Source organism: Anser anser (assembly GCF_964211835.1).
Source record: "Anser anser genome assembly, chromosome: 3".
Lineage (NCBI taxonomy): Eukaryota > Metazoa > Chordata > Aves > Anseriformes > Anatidae > Anser > Anser anser.
The window spans coordinates 82,437,424-82,453,219 of NC_139722.1; the positions used below are offsets into that span (position 1 = coordinate 82,437,424).

The 15,796-nt window shown below is 36.0% G+C and overlaps 1 long non-coding RNA gene across 1 annotated transcript; it reads right to left on the minus strand.

The window, feature by feature from the left end:
- Positions 1-1,529: 1,529 nt before the first annotated feature.
- On the minus strand, positions 1,530-15,289 carry LOC310897653. Its single transcript, XR_014582462.1, has 3 exons — positions 14,822-15,289; positions 14,600-14,691; positions 1,530-2,456 (listed from the first exon to the last, which is right to left on the minus strand). It is a non-coding gene; the product is annotated as an uncharacterized lncRNA (long non-coding RNA).
- Between the last annotated feature and the right edge of the window lie 507 nt (positions 15,290-15,796).

Here is a 15,796-nt window from a genome sequence, read left to right on the forward strand (position 1 = left end):
GACAATGTTTTCTTCTCAGCCTTTACTACCCACTTGTTTTTTAATAACAACAGCAAGTTAGGTGAGAATGATAGCTTTCAGCCCATAGCATCAGAGTCAGCCAGTAAGTGGGTAAAAATGTGGTGATGGAACTGGAGCCTCAAAGTAGTTCCCTCTAAAAAGTGATGGTGCAATGGAAGGGCGATGTTAAAAGAGTCATTGACATAGTGAGACTGAGGCATGTGTCAGAAAAACAAGGGTGTTTGGTACAGTCTCTGGAGCCCAGCATTAGGCCTGATTCACGTACCAAGTTATAAACCTCAGGTTTAGTGCAGGTGATTGGCTGGCAGCCATGGCATGTGCTCTTGGTGACGTGAATTTCTGAGGTAGCGCAAGTTCAGCCACATGACCACAACAAAAGGATGAGAAAAAACTTTTCCTGCCTACTGGAAATACACGTCTCAACACACCATCATGTCTTCCCAATCAGAAGTGCTTGCTGCCTCATTATGTCTGCAGCTGTGAAAGACTGGTAGGAATCAGCACAGTTGGCTGGAGGAGTGCTTTCTCTCTAACTTTAACTTGAGGGACAGAACTGTCAGAGGAAACAGTTGTTTTGCTCTTTTCATAAAATTAAATTGTATAAGCTAGCTCAGGTGAAAGGCATTACCTTACATAGTACTAGGATAGTTTTACAATTTCTGAAAATAGGCCAGCTTAAATAAACCTGAAAGGGGATTAGTAAATTTAAGGAAGAGGAATAATAATCACGTATTCAAACCGGAAGCAAACTTCACCCTGGACTAGAGTTGCATCTTTAAACTGGTAATTAGGCTCCAAGAAACAGTCAGTGACTATTTTGTTCTGTTATATTGATGGATGAAGATTTATGTGCTGATATAGCCAACACTAAGTAGTCACAATGAATTTAAATCCATTTTTGCTATTGCAGAGAGGTAAGGACAGCCCAGCTCTGAGTGGGTTGACCCAATGAAGAGGAATTTAAAACAATGCTTTTCTGACCAAAGCCGATATTAAAGGATTAGTTGTCATCATATCAGTGCATCTTTTCCAGGAAGAGAAATACAGCGAAGGTTTAATACTTTCCTTCTTCAAGAATGAGGGAAAGAAAAGTATCTCAGAAAGCATCTACAGGGAGCCTTACTTTGCCAAAATGAAGTTGGAGCTGTAGCAGCAGAGTGTGAGGCTGAGCTTGTAAATTGTTTAATTTTAAGGCACCGAGAGTTCTTTGCAAGCATTTATGCATATTAGACCATTATTTCTTAACAATCTCAGAGGGCATGCCCTGGTTAACTGGTGTGGCTGCTAGTGTATTCATCAGTGAATTGATTTGTCAAGGTGACAAATTTTCAAGTGGGGGCACAATATAAAGCTGGTGGCTAACAGAAGAGCAGTCCCTCACACAGGGCTCTAAAGGAAGGGAATTCAGAAGAGAATACAGATGATCTCTTGCTTTCTGCAGCAAGAGAACTGAACAAGCACAACCAATGGTCAGGCTTCAGACATATTCCAGTTATCTGTATGTTATAGCATATTTTGGGGCTAAAACAAGCATATAAATCATGAGCCTGAGGTGATTATATGAATGCTGTGAAGTGTTTATGCTCTGGACCAATTGGTTGTGCTTAACCATGTCTGGTGACTTAGTAGCTTGCAGCCCTAGAGAAAATGAAGCAGACAGTTGTCCATTTATGAAACTTGACACAGGTGGCAAGGACATGATCCCGTGTACAGTGATGACCTGTCTCCCTAGCATAAATCTACTACAGTGCCTGGATGAAGCTTTGAGACAAGAGGAGCAGCTACCAGCCCACCAGTATAGGATGCAGCACCCAGCTGACTGGAGAGCAAACAGACATTCCTGTGCTGCAGGGTAAGCTGCAGCCATTATGTCCATCCTGAATAAAGTTACATAAGGAGGGCCTGGGATTTCACACCAAAAAGTCATGACTAAGACTTTACTGGAATATGGGATATAAGTCAGAAAAGCTAGTTGTTTCCTGACCAAGAAAACAGAGCGAAAGGCTTCATTCTTTAAGAAAAACTTATCCTTTTTTTTTTTTTTTTTTTTTTTTTCCTGTTTATACATAGAGCACGAAGACTTGTAATTCAGGGGAAAAGGTCTTTTTATACAAAGCACTTCTATGGTACAAGTCATACCAAGTAACTTGTAGGCTGAAAGATGCATTAAAGGGCCCTTGTCCGTGGGTAAGGAAGATTTATTTGCAGTTTTTCTTCAGCATTTTAAGCTTTCTGAATTAAAATATCTAGATTTGACCTTGTGAAAGAGAACTTCACTGCTTGAAACTGCCAATGAGTGCAAAGGCTGCATCATATTTGTTGGGAACAGTAAGATTAGGTCTTGTTATTGCAATGCCTTTTTGCCCTCATGCCAAAGTCTGGCAAAGTGGAGAGTGGGAAGTATAGGAGGATATCTCTGGGACCAGCTCTATTATCTGTAAAATGAAAAAAAAAAAAAAAAAATTAACAAAGAGTTTAATGAAGCAAATCTATTAATTATTAGGCATTTCTTTATTCTGTGTATCTTCTCCATTGTTTTAAGGGGAGAAATTAGTGGAGAGTAGGCAAAGCAGGAAATATGTCAGGATTTTTTCCATGCAGGAATGTATCTAATTCTTGGATGATATTGTCTTCTTACAATTGCAAATGAATCAACAGGATGTGAATTGTCCCTTGATAGTTAAATTTGATTTCAATGATAAGAGTCTGTTTGGATCTGAAGCAAAATGTCTTAGTATGAGTGTCAAGTAACTACAATAAGAATTTAAATTTCATTTCCTCTGGCAGCCTCCTTTTTGCAAGAACCATCTACATTTCTCTTTTGTGGTGGTCCATAGCAAGAACTAAAAAGTGATTGCCAGGTGTTCTGCTTAAGAGATGCAGTACTGGAATTTCATGCGGTTAGATAGGGTCTGAAAATATGACAGGAAGACCACAGCAACTCTGATTTAGCACATTCTTATAAAATACATATGTAAATGGTGTCTCAACTATTAGGAAAAAGATGATTTAATCTTACTGAGGTGTCATTTGAAGACTAGTCAGCCCTTGGTGTGTCAGTACTCAGTTATACTGAGAACAACTTTCAACACAATTTCTGATACAAATGTTATTAGACATCTCAGCAAAGGCAAGGTTGCACCATTAAAACCCCTGCCATTGAATTATGAGTCAGCTGTGCTGGTAACTATGCATGAGAGGAAGTGTGGCAGAGACAGAAAAGTCCACCCAAATGCCTGCAGCTGTCTATAAGAAGGGTAGCCACGTCTTAAGAAAACATTTGAACCAAGGGGTGTACAGAGTCACTGTCTCTCACAGCTTTGCTGCCCCACACTGAGATATCTGGAGGGAGCTCTCAAACTGGCCCTTATTTCTTGCTTAAGAGAAAATTCAGGAAAATAAATCCTTCTGGATAGATTTAGCCTGGAAGATCATTTTAGTCCACATGAATTTACCCAGCAATATATAAGGTGTTGTAAAGCTTTCTATGTTCAGGTATAGTTTTTAGTAAGCTGCTTTTGGTGGTTTTCAAAACATTCTTTTTCATTGTCTTACCAAAGTCTTCAATGCCTTACTGTGCTAGACACAATGAAAACACTGATTACACAAAAATGTAACACAGAATCAGATCATTCTGAATGATAATTTTCTTTTATGCAGGTGACAGGCACCCGTACTGTATTGAGTATGCTGTGTAGTCCATTCAGAGACAAACTGACAAGGATTGTTTGTACCAGGAATTACGTTGTCTGTGCCTTTTGAAGTCTACTTCACAGAAGATCCGTAATACAAATGAGTTTCCTCCCTTGATAGTTACAGTTCCTGGAGATTTCCCTTCAGCTTTTATTTTCAGTAGAGGTCCACAGCTATCAGATGTTTAGATGTTTTCTCTCCTGTGCTTGCTGCATCCTCTTTACTAGCTCTCAGTTAAATTAGGAGCAACTTTGGGGGCAACCCCCAGACCTCACTTTTCCACTTCCTACTAGCCAAATAGACTGTCTAAACATCACCACAGTCCAGATGCTTGACTTTAAGACAAAGTCAGATGAGATGGGCCTGACCTTTGAACAAAAGGATGGCAGCAGAAGAGAAATGGTGAGGTGGGAGAAGTGCATTTAATTTTAGAAAATAATAACATTTGTATTTACTTTAATAAAAGATACTCCATATATCAAACTTCTTAACTGATAAAACTTCAGTGGAATATAAGAATACCTTTAGATTGTTTCCCTTATTTTATTTTAACTGAGAATATTGAATACGCATGTCTATGAGATTCAACTTATTTTGTCCTATAAACTGGAAGATAATTACTGAATGGGACTCTATGTCTAAAGTATGCTTATTCAAATGTTAATGTCCTCAATAAATGAATTGCGTTCATTCTCTCTCTGACACATCAGGGCACTAGTCTCACATTTTTCACTGACTAATAAGAATAACAGTGATACAGATGAAAGTGGAAAATACACTGAAACAATATCAATACACTGTTACTAGGACAATAACATTGCACCAAAAAGACTAGAAAGAATTAAAATCCAAATAGTTTATCTCCAGGCTCGTAAATTCCACTGATGAACTTAGTTCCCTCATTAACACTAGTGAAAGACAACATTAGATGATAGCATTTACCAAGCCAGTTTTCATTCAGAATGAAAAGTAAAAAATAAAATTGTATAAAATATTATGCATGAGTGAAGTTAAAACAGCATTGCATGGCATGGATAAGTAAGAAATTAGCTCTCATTAACTAACAATGTATTTTTAATATTTCTTTATGTCTTTATGTCTTTAATGCTTAGACATGTTTCTTTCTCTTTAAGTATGTGTATTAAATAGAGTAAAATTTACAACCACCCTCTCCATCTCATTGCTTTATAAGTAAGAAAATGCAGTATTCTCACTTTAAAAGGCATTGCTTGCTTTTCAGTTTTATCCACATGATTCACAGCATAATGAAGTCTCAGTGCAGCTATTAAATAGAATACATGGGATGACAATCACATATCTGTTAGGTCAGGATTCAGTGCAGTGAAACCAGGGATCATTGTTTTTGGCCACCCTTGCAGGTAACCAGGGAATGTGAACCAGTGGATGAGAGCAGTGCCTATCTGTTCCACAGCTGGCCCTGCAGGGGAATCCAGCACCACACAACATCAAACCCATTTCTGTTCAAGAGAGAATACAGGTAGTGAATAGTTAGCTGTTTTTTAAACCTGGAGCAAAAACCTTAAGAGTACTGGGCTGGAAAATGAACCCTTTATTTGCCACTTAAATAAAGAAAAAAAAAATTTGATTTGAATTAAGTAGGTTCTTATCTGTCTTGTAACACAACATCTGTGGAAATATGAGAGTCTTATTCTGGTGAGAAGAGTTTCTGTGAGCTTCTGGGTTTGCTTCGCTTTCTGGGTTTTGAAAGCCAAAAAAAAAAAAAAAAGCCTAATCCCAAAGATAAAAAGACAAAACCATGTGAATTAATTAAAAAGAGTGCTGAGTGAAGCAATGAGCATAATAAGTCAGTTTAAGAGGAAAGTAAATACATTTATGGAGAAAGAGTTGATAGTTGATGGAAGGTGGTGATAAAATAGGAAAGCTAAGTAGAGACAAATTTGTTGTGTCCTCATGCGGACCTAATATGTAGACATTAAAGAGAACGGCATTCTTTTCTATTTCTTTATTTTCTGGTTCCAATATTATTTTGACTCCTGTTGATGAAATAGGAATTGATGAATACCTCACAAAGCATTTTACAGAGACAGCAATTAAACTTAAAAATAGAAAAAGCAAAACAATCTTATATAAAGCTTCTCAAAGATGAAATCACCTCTAAATGACTTATGTTAACTGGAAAGAGATTTCAGAAACAAGATGTTCTCTGGCCTTGAATCTTTGCTGAACAATAACACAAAAATCTACACTCCATACTATAAATCAAATGTTTTGTGGTTTACAAAAAAAAGGAATAAATAAACACTGATGATTTTGATTTTGTGCTATTTTTATTTTTAATATTTTTTATTTTATTTTTTAACAATTTGCTTTCTCTCTGTGATGAGACGTGCTAGCATTCTGGCCTTCCAGCAAGGCTTATAAGTCTGGAGAAAAAGAAAATGGTATAGTGTAATGACTGATGCACAGCGATTTTCCTTTAGAAGAAGGAGACATGATTTTTAGTGCAAGAATGAATGTCATAATTCTAATTGCCTATTACTTCTATCCTTTACTGACCAAACCAGAAGGAAAAAAAAAATATGGTGTGGTGCTGTGAGAATGCTGGGGTGGGAAAAGAGGAGATTTGGAAAATAAAAAGTAAGGAGATTAGCTTCTCGAAAGACAGATAGAAACTTAGAAACTGTATTCATAGGAAAAGAATCCAATACTTGTTTGATCTAAGACCTAAGAAAATCTGGGAATGTTGGGGAATCTAAGAAACAAAAATGAATGTGAATGTCTATTTTCCCTAGATGCATACATATGCTTTTCCTCTGCTAAGTGATTGATTGCAAAAGCTCCAAACAGGAGGGTATTTCCACTTCCACTTCTAGGTGCTTCAGAAATTGAGATATACTGGTTTGGGCTGGAATAGAATTCATTTTCTCCATGGTGGCTTGTATGGTGTTATGTTCTGGATTTGTGAAGGCAATAGTGATGATAACACAACCAGTGTTTTATTTGTTGCTGAGCAGCGTTTGTATAGAGCTGGGAGCTTTTTTGCTTCTTGTCCTGCCCTGCCAGTGTGGAGGATAGGGATGTAAAAGAAGCTGGGAGGGGACACAGCCAGGACATCTGACCCAAACTGGACAAAGGGATATTTCACACCATATGGTGGTTTACCCAGCGATAAAAGCTGGGGTGAAGAAGGAGGAAGGGGAGGGACATTCAGAGTGATGGCATTTGTCTTCCCAAGTAAATGTTACGCATTGTGAAGCCCAGCTTTCCTGGAAATGCCTGAACACCAGCCTGCTGATAGAAAAGAGTGAGTGAATTCTTTGTTTTGCTTTGCATGCACATGCAGCTTACCTTTAACCTTTCTCCTCTTCCTCATCCCACTGTGGGGGAGTGAGGGAGCAGCTGTGTGGAGCTTGGTTGCCTACTGGGGTTAACCCACAACATGAGGAAAAGTGTATTCCCAGAGTGCTTGAAAAGCTGAAATACAGACGAAGGTCTTGAAAGTCTGGGTCTGGCTCTCTAGGTAAGCCATGCTGCAACATTCCCTTTGCATAATGAGGTTACAGAGGTAGTGTCTGCACCTGGCATCCATTCAGATCAAGGAAAATGTATGAACATATGGTCCAAATATCATGGGATTAAAAAGAGCAGCTCTGTGGGTAATCACCTGGGGTATATAATATGTTTGTTATATAAGATAATTACAGGAAAATAAATCATTAAAACAACATGATTAAAGTTGCAATCCAAAAATCAGAGTTATTAATTTCTCTATGATTTTGCTGTTGTGTTCATAGTTGTTCTATAGACATGGTTACTTATATTTTTCACATCCTTTTATTTTTCACATTGTCTTTGTGAACAGAGAAAAGGCCTTGAGTACACAGTCTAAAAGGTATAGACTAAAGCATCTGTTAAGAGGGAAGAGTGAAATGAGTTAGGATTCTGTACAGGCATTCTTGATGTTTTTGCCTAGACAGGAATATTATTTACAATAGATGTTGTAAATGGCATGTCAGAGTTGAAGATGCCTGACTTGGTTTGAATTTCTGAATGAAGGACATATATATTTTTATTGACGGATACAAAGGCCTCAAAGTATTTTCAACCTCATTGGACTTTCCATGTGGAGGTGCTGATTTTTAGAAATGTAATCTGGATAGACAATTTTTAGATGTGTTCTTTTAGTTATCTTTATCGAAGATCTCTTTGGGGAGAAGTAACAAGAGAGAGGATGCTAAGCACAAGTTGTCACTTGTGCACCGTTCTGTTAGGGTGTACAGAGGACACGTGCAATCTCTGATGTAAAGTGCAGGACCACTACTACCTTTGCAGATACGTATCAAGGAAACAACCAAGAGTCCTTGCCTGAAAGACCCTCAAAGGCAGAGGTAGAAAGAGAAGCTGAAGAGTTTGTGAATTTAAAGACAATGTAAGGTGAAGGAGTTAGTTCTGAGCACTATCCTGTCGAGTGGTGAAGAAAAAAAAAAAGAAAAAAAAATACTCTTTATTACACAAATGTGAAACTGAGGCACTAAATGAGACCCACTGGGAATTCAGACCCAAGAAATATTTCAGTCTGTCTCACACATTTTTGTCCAAAGACACATTGCTCCACGCTCCACTGGATATTCTTTCCAAGTTTTCCTGAAGAGTCACTCAATATTGAAGAATTTAAATCTGAATTGCTACTGTATCTTCACTTTTTTTTTTGTGTGTATACATTTCCCTTATCATACTGCTATTACTGATCTCATGGATCTAACCTATCCAAAATCACAGAGTCACAGAATGTTAGGGATTGGAAGGAACCTTGAAAGATCATCTAGTCCAATTCCCCAAAATCTACTGCCACATTTAGTTTTATGACTAACATGTCACTTCATCAAAATTGTTTGATTAGAGAAGTAGTTTGTTCACAGGAGTGAATTTATACAAAAACATATATTTCCCCAGAAAACAAACTGAACCTGCTCCATAAACTTAAACTGTAACTAATTATTTCTAGCTTTCAAAATTATTTGACAATCATGCAACTTTTACTAGAATTAGAAGTAATTAAACATCACAAGAAAGGCCAAATCTACTGGAAGCTTTGGATGAATTTTGACTCTTGTGCATACAAGAGGCTAGTTATGCTTTCAACTAACAATCATGTGAAACTGGATGATTTCTTTTGTGGGAAGGGGAAATTTGTCCAGATTAGGCAGATAACTAGAAGACAGACATCCCAAAGTTCCACTGATGGTGTTTTTTCTTTCTGATTATTTCCCTGTTTTTAATCAGTTCAAACAAGAAACTTGAAACAAAACCCAAGGAGTTAAATCCTGGCTTGGCTGAAGACAGTGAACTTTTATTCTTGCAACTAATAACACTGTGAACTGACCCTTCCCCCCCCCTCCCCCCCTCTCCCCAATTAATTGCATTAATATTTGGGAAAAAAAAAAAAAAAGTTTTGCCTCTGTCTGCGAAGCAAACTGGAAAGTTGCATGTTTAAATATGGTCATTCTTATGAATTACTGAAAAAGTATTTTGGAAATATTCCTATCAAAGCACCTGTGTCCTTTTCACTTGGATCTGACTAAGAACCCTGTTTTTCATTCACATTTCAAGAGCTGCTGACTGTAAAGCTGTAAAAAGGAGCTTTCAAGATTGCTTGGGCATACTGAGGCAAAACTTCATTCATTAAAAAAATATTAAAGTGGCTTTTTTTTTTTGTAAAAATACCATATTTAAAAATGATTATCAAAAATCTATGAGGATTTTTGATAATCAATTTTAAATCTCTTTTCAACCTCTTAGTCTTAATAAATATCTCTTAACAGTTCCCTTGCTACCAGCCAGTTCTATCACTACTTTATTTTCTGTTTTGCTTTGACATTTGTTTTAATGAGTATTAAATTCAATATTATACCATAATGAGGTCTACATACTTCAGATGAAGACAAAAACATTATATAATACTGGAAAGTCAATAAAAAGACTCTATAAAGACATGAAATTTTATATAAATGGCAAAAATAAAAAATAAAATAAAATAAATAAATAAATAAATAAAAACCTTTGTGGGATATCAGTAGACCTGCTGAAAGTTTGTTTTTTTTTTTTTTTGCCATCAGATAATGAATTGTGAACCTTTTAACTCTCTGAGGAAAAAGGTGAATTCTATGTACTGAGAATTCCAGTTCATATATAAAATTCAGTATTTCAATCTAAACTTTGCTGAGACATTCTCTGAAATTGGATGATTGTATGAAACAAGCCACAAGTAACTGGGCTCAGTAGAAGAACTGCAGAGTTAAATACGAGGACCAATATTGTAAAATACAATAGGAAGTCAAGATGAGTTATAGGCCTTGCTATGACTCACTTTCAGTAAGCAAAACTGTCCTCTAGAACTTTAACATTTTTCTTATGAACTTTCTTATTCCAAAAATATGCAGTTCTGTGAAAGTATGAAGCTGCTGTGTTAATAAAGTAGCTTATCCCTCAGTGATATTTAAGAATTCAGCGTTCCAGCAGTAATAGCTAGATACAAAATTTTCCATATCCTTGACTCATTGTCCTCTTCAAATGAAATGAAGTAGCCTTAGTGGCTAAAGTAAGATAGATTGAACAGAAATGCATTTCTCTTTAGTAATGGAAAAAATAAAATACTATTTTGATAATATGGAAATGATTAAAAGAATATCCCATTGATGTACTACCAACTATGAAGCTCTTGTTCCAGAGGACTGACTCAGGAAATTAGAAAAACAGCCAAAATGCTATTGGCTCCTATTTCATTACTTTGCTTCATACATATCGATTATAAACATGTTACTCCTTTAGTATGCCTGCGTCACTTGAAAACAGTATTGGTTTTCTTTTCACATCTGATTTCTCAACATCTGAAAACTACCATATGTGAGGTTACAATACTGAAAAAGATAAGGTTGTTTGTTCATTATTTTTTAATTATAAGGAGAGAACATAACATAATATTCTATTAGAAATTCTGTTCTTCTTCTGGTAATCTATTCCCAGAAATATATTTATTGTTGCATTATGTAAAGACTGAACCTTAAGGAAACAGAAGAGTATGTGTTTGTCAGAAGAAAATGTTTCCCAAATTTAACTGTGCTAGAGTACACTAGACATTCAAGGAGAATCATGATTTTTTTTCATCTATATATTTTGAAACTCTTTGCAAGGTAATTCTGATTTTTGTTTGTTTTCCTTCTCAGAAATCAAGATATATGGAAAATTAGTTTTAAAGGAGAGTTATTTTGCTTTTTTTGTGACTCAATTTTGTCATAATGAATACTTATGAAGCTATTTAATGTTTAAAATATTTCTATAGTGTTTTTTCCTTTATTGCTCTATAACGTGCAAGTCAGCAAATTTCACGACTGTCTTATATCTCTTGATCCAAAGACTAAATTCTAGCTTTTCTCTGATCTAGATAACTACACAATGAGAAAATTGGAACAGCTGTTGCTTTTAGAGAAATTCTTTGCCATATTAGAAAGTGTTATAGCAAATGGTTTTTTTTGTTGTTTGTTTGTTTGTTTTAACTAGCTGTTGGAGCTGACAAATAAAAAATCATTTGAAGCAATCTGTCTTTAAACAGATTTTTTCAAGGGTATGGAATACACCAACTACCTCAAAGAGGTGGAATAGGCCATTCAATATGTTGTATCAGCCACTTAAATATATTCAAACATTCAACCACTACTCCATTAGATCCTCTGTTTCTTGCAGGTCTTATATCTGTTATCTGAACAAATGTCCTGGTTATCCCAGATATTGATTATCATCAATATCTGGCACAAGAAAACTGCCCCAATGGCTGATGTTTATTTGTTTGAGGAGCTTCTATTTTCACTAAAGTTTTATGGACTTCATATTTTAATTTTTCCAGAAATTCAGATTTTTTCTGAAATTTCTCATAATCTATGTGGTAAAATAAGCAAACAAACAAACAAAAAGGTACAGAAATGAGTAATAAGATTATCACAATCTTATGTTGTGGGAATACTTCTATATTAAAGATAATTCACTTGAAACTTCTGTTTGGAAAAACTGTCAGCAGAAGGAAGATTTAATAAAATATATATAGTTGTGAAAGATATGGAAAAAGTAGATAAAGAATGATTATTTATTGCTTTTCTTAAGCTGAGTGTTATGATTGGATACCAGACTGAAAACAAAATGGAAACTTTTTTTTTTTCCCATGAGAGAACTTATTCTTACAGGAAGTTTTCAGACACAAAAAGTGCAAGCAGATTCAAATGAAGCATTAGTTAAATTCACAGAGGGTAGATTCAGCTGTGGCTGTTTTCTATGATAATTTGAATTCATAGTCAGGAAATTGCTAGATTACTGACTGCTGAGAAGATAAAATAAACCAAATATCTCTGCTCTATTTGTTCTTATACTCTAATCCTGCATTGCTAGACGCTCCTAGACAGGTGGCTTGCTACACCAATGATCTGACCTGGTTTTCTCAGTTGTGTGACCTGTCAACCTGGACGTAACCTCAAAAATAAATTACAGTCCTTATGGGAACAAGGGGGGTGGTGGTGGAGATGGCGCTAACCAGTTTGGTTGGGTCTATAAGCAAGTCTCCTTCACTTGCCATGTGTAGGCTACCACCTGATTGTGTGTAATGGTTGGTGAGCACACATGACACATTTCTCCATATGCTTTGTTTCAAACCTAACTGCAACTTTACCCACACAGCAGAAACCAATAAAGTTTGCTTTGTTGCAATAGCATTGTATCTTGTGTTAGTGATTCTCTTAGGAATTAGACTACGTTATGCCTCTTTGCGTACATCTTCCACTTGTGTTGGATGGTTGTTTGAATTGATAAATATACCTCACCTTAAAACTGAACATCTTAAACATTGCTTTGCCTTTTATTTTCTGTACCACAGCTGAAAGCATAAATGATTTGGGTCATTTCCATTGCTCGACAGATTGAAACTGGAGTGGAAATGCTACCAACCACTAACCATAAGCAAGACTGGGAGTAGTAATAATCCACAGCAAAATTAGTAGCAAATGTTTTCAAAATACGTTCTGCATTAATTCCTAAGTCCACTGAAAAATAAATTTCAAAGAACAAGTTCTGATACTGATGTTGAAAAGAAATAGGAAAAAATAATAATAAAGTAGATAAAAATTGTTTCCACCATTATCTCTATATTTTAGTTTTTTTCACAGAATCACAGAATCGTCTAGGTTTTGTTTTGTTTTGTTTTGTTTGTTTGTTTTGTTTTTTTTTTCCCAGTCAGCTATATCTGTGAAAATGGTTAGGGTGTTTTCAATAATTGTTCTTTGCTGAAACATGAATGCTAGAAAACCTTGCCAATGATTGCACATGATTAATACTCCTGGGACAATTCAATTAGAAAATATGAACTACAATCCATTTAGCTGTTTAACAACAGTTTTTGATTTCCTCATAACTCTCTTTTCAGAACTTATCCTTCTGTCTTTGTAAAAGGAAGGTATTTTTTTGAATGAAACTGACTCTAAATACTACAGGTGCAGGTTTTCCTGGTTGTGCTGTACAAAGTATGACTAGCCTTATTTTAGATATATTTTAGATATAGCCTTTGATAAGTAACCTTCTCACTCTTATCCACTGATTTAGGGATCATAAAGATCAATTACTTACAATGTAAATATTATAAAATTATATACCATTCTTTATTCTTTTAAAAATTTCATTCCTTTTTGCTATATTTATAAAACAATCTTGAGGTTCACATATTTGGATCCAGATTGAGTAAGAGATTTAAGCTTAAATGTTAAACTCATTTCATTAAACAGAAAAAATTCCCGTTAATTTCAGAGAAGGAGTTTTGACTTAAAACATTTATGTTTAGGGTAAGATTCACTAAATGTTTACGAGTCAGGCAAGAAAGGCCAAACAAGTCATCTCATCTAGGCTTCCTACATGAACAACATAGGTCACCTCTTGATATGATTGATCTGGCACTGAGAGTCACCCAGACAGGGAAGAGGACTCCAGTCTAGAAATGCCTCTTTCCCTCTTCTGACTGCGCAGAATTTCTAAACAACAATGTTGAACTAGATGTCTATGTTTGGGTGTCTAAACACAGAAAAAATAAAGACCACTCAATGTTAAACATCTCATAGCTTTAAATGTAGGCAAAATTAATCCTTAAGGTCAGGAATCTCACAGAATCAAATCTTTTTTAATCTCTATGCATATTTACCTCTTGAATTTTAGGAGAATTGGCTTTGTTTTTTTTTTTTTTTTCTTCCCCTTTCCTTCCAGGAGAAAAACCCATTGCTTATCAGTAAATTCATTGATTTATTAAAGGACCATCAATTACATGATGTATCAAACACTAGTAACTAACCAACTTGAAGGAAAACTGCTATGAGAAAATGTATATAGATACACAAAGCATCTTCCAACAAACAAAAAAACATCACTCATGCCACTGAAAGGCTGTAGGTACGTAAGCCAAAGAGGCAAGAATCCAGGACAGAAGAAGCCAGAAGAGAAGGAATGGATGAGGAAATCTACCAGAAAGTAGGCCTGAGTGTTAATTTACAGCACACCTGCTATTTCAAAAGAATTGGCAGAGCATTCCACCTGCCTGCACTATGACAATACAGGTAGCCTGCTTCTCACAGCAAGAGGCTTGTGTTTACCAGATGCAGAAATCATGTGTAGAAACATAAATTCCTACTATCCTAAGGCTCTGAGGTTGCTTATGCACTGAAACATTCCTGCTTCCTTTTCTTGCTAACACAGGAAAAAGAAGAAACTACACAAACATTTGTTTTGAGTTGAATTATGTCAAGCAAGCTTAAAAAGAGAACACTATGTCACTTGACGGTGTATTTAATAATAATAATAATAATAATAATAAAGCACTTACTCTTGGGTTTGTAATAGTGTGATGTCTTGTGGCAAACATTTCCTTTCCAGGAGAGTGGCAGGCAGCAGGTGATAATCAATCGGAAGATGAGTCTAAGGGAAGGGGGGGGGAGGGGGAAGAGAGATGAGAACTAAGGGAGAGGAAGGAAAAACAAACAGAAGGGATCCTGCCCCAAGCTCAGAGTGGCTCAGTGAGCTTCCCCACACTGCAGTAATTACTGACCCTGCTCCTGACATTGCAGCTGTCACAGGGGAAGGTGAACAACACAGAGGAGCCTCAGCTGGGGGCTTGTTCTCACTTAAGTAAGGTGTAGGGGGCTGGGCACTGGGTCCATAACAGAGAGCCCACAGCTCTCCTCTGAGAGCCTCTCTCTGTCACCAGTGTAAGCCCAGATGCTTGGGAGATGACTGTTTGAAGATACGTAGCCAGGGAGATTTCTCCAATACTGCTTCAAAGGCAGTCGGTTAGAACTTCCACAGCAAACAGGAGATGATTACTTTCCTGATTATGATAATAAGAAATATGAAATGCAAAAGCTTCAATTTGCTTTGAGGTAGCTGACATTAGTTTAAATCACTTGTCACTGCACTAGATGGACTGCAAACACCTTATGAAGAGACAGATAATTTTCTCTGAATATAAATCTTAGAAAGCACTATAGACTGCATATTAAAATACAAAACCAAAATTAACCTCTAAAATTACGAAAGATAAAATGAATACTTTGTATAATTTTCAGGACAGGATTCTACATTTTTATTGGAAATATATTTTTCAGATACATTTTCCTAGACTTTACATAACTGGTGTAGAATATTCTAAGGTAGACAAGTAGTTTCTTGCTGCTTTCTTTCTGCATAATGAATAACAGTTATAGTGTTTTCACATAGATTTCAATTAGTTTTATGATAAGGAACATTGCTTTGTTGATATTAAAAAGGAAAAATAAGCTGTCTAATCTCATCTGGTGTAAGGAAATGACTTATTTCACTAAATTGCATGCATGTACAATGTGTCTAATTCAGAAAAAGAGATGTCTTAATAGTATAATGCATATTCCATTTGGATTAGATGTGACCAGATGCTAGAGGAGTAGCAATGATTGAGAGCCTAATAGAATAGAGAAGATAATACTCTTTAATGCCTTTCTTGCGGATTCCACAAATCCTCTGGATATCTTCATGTGAGAAGTGTACA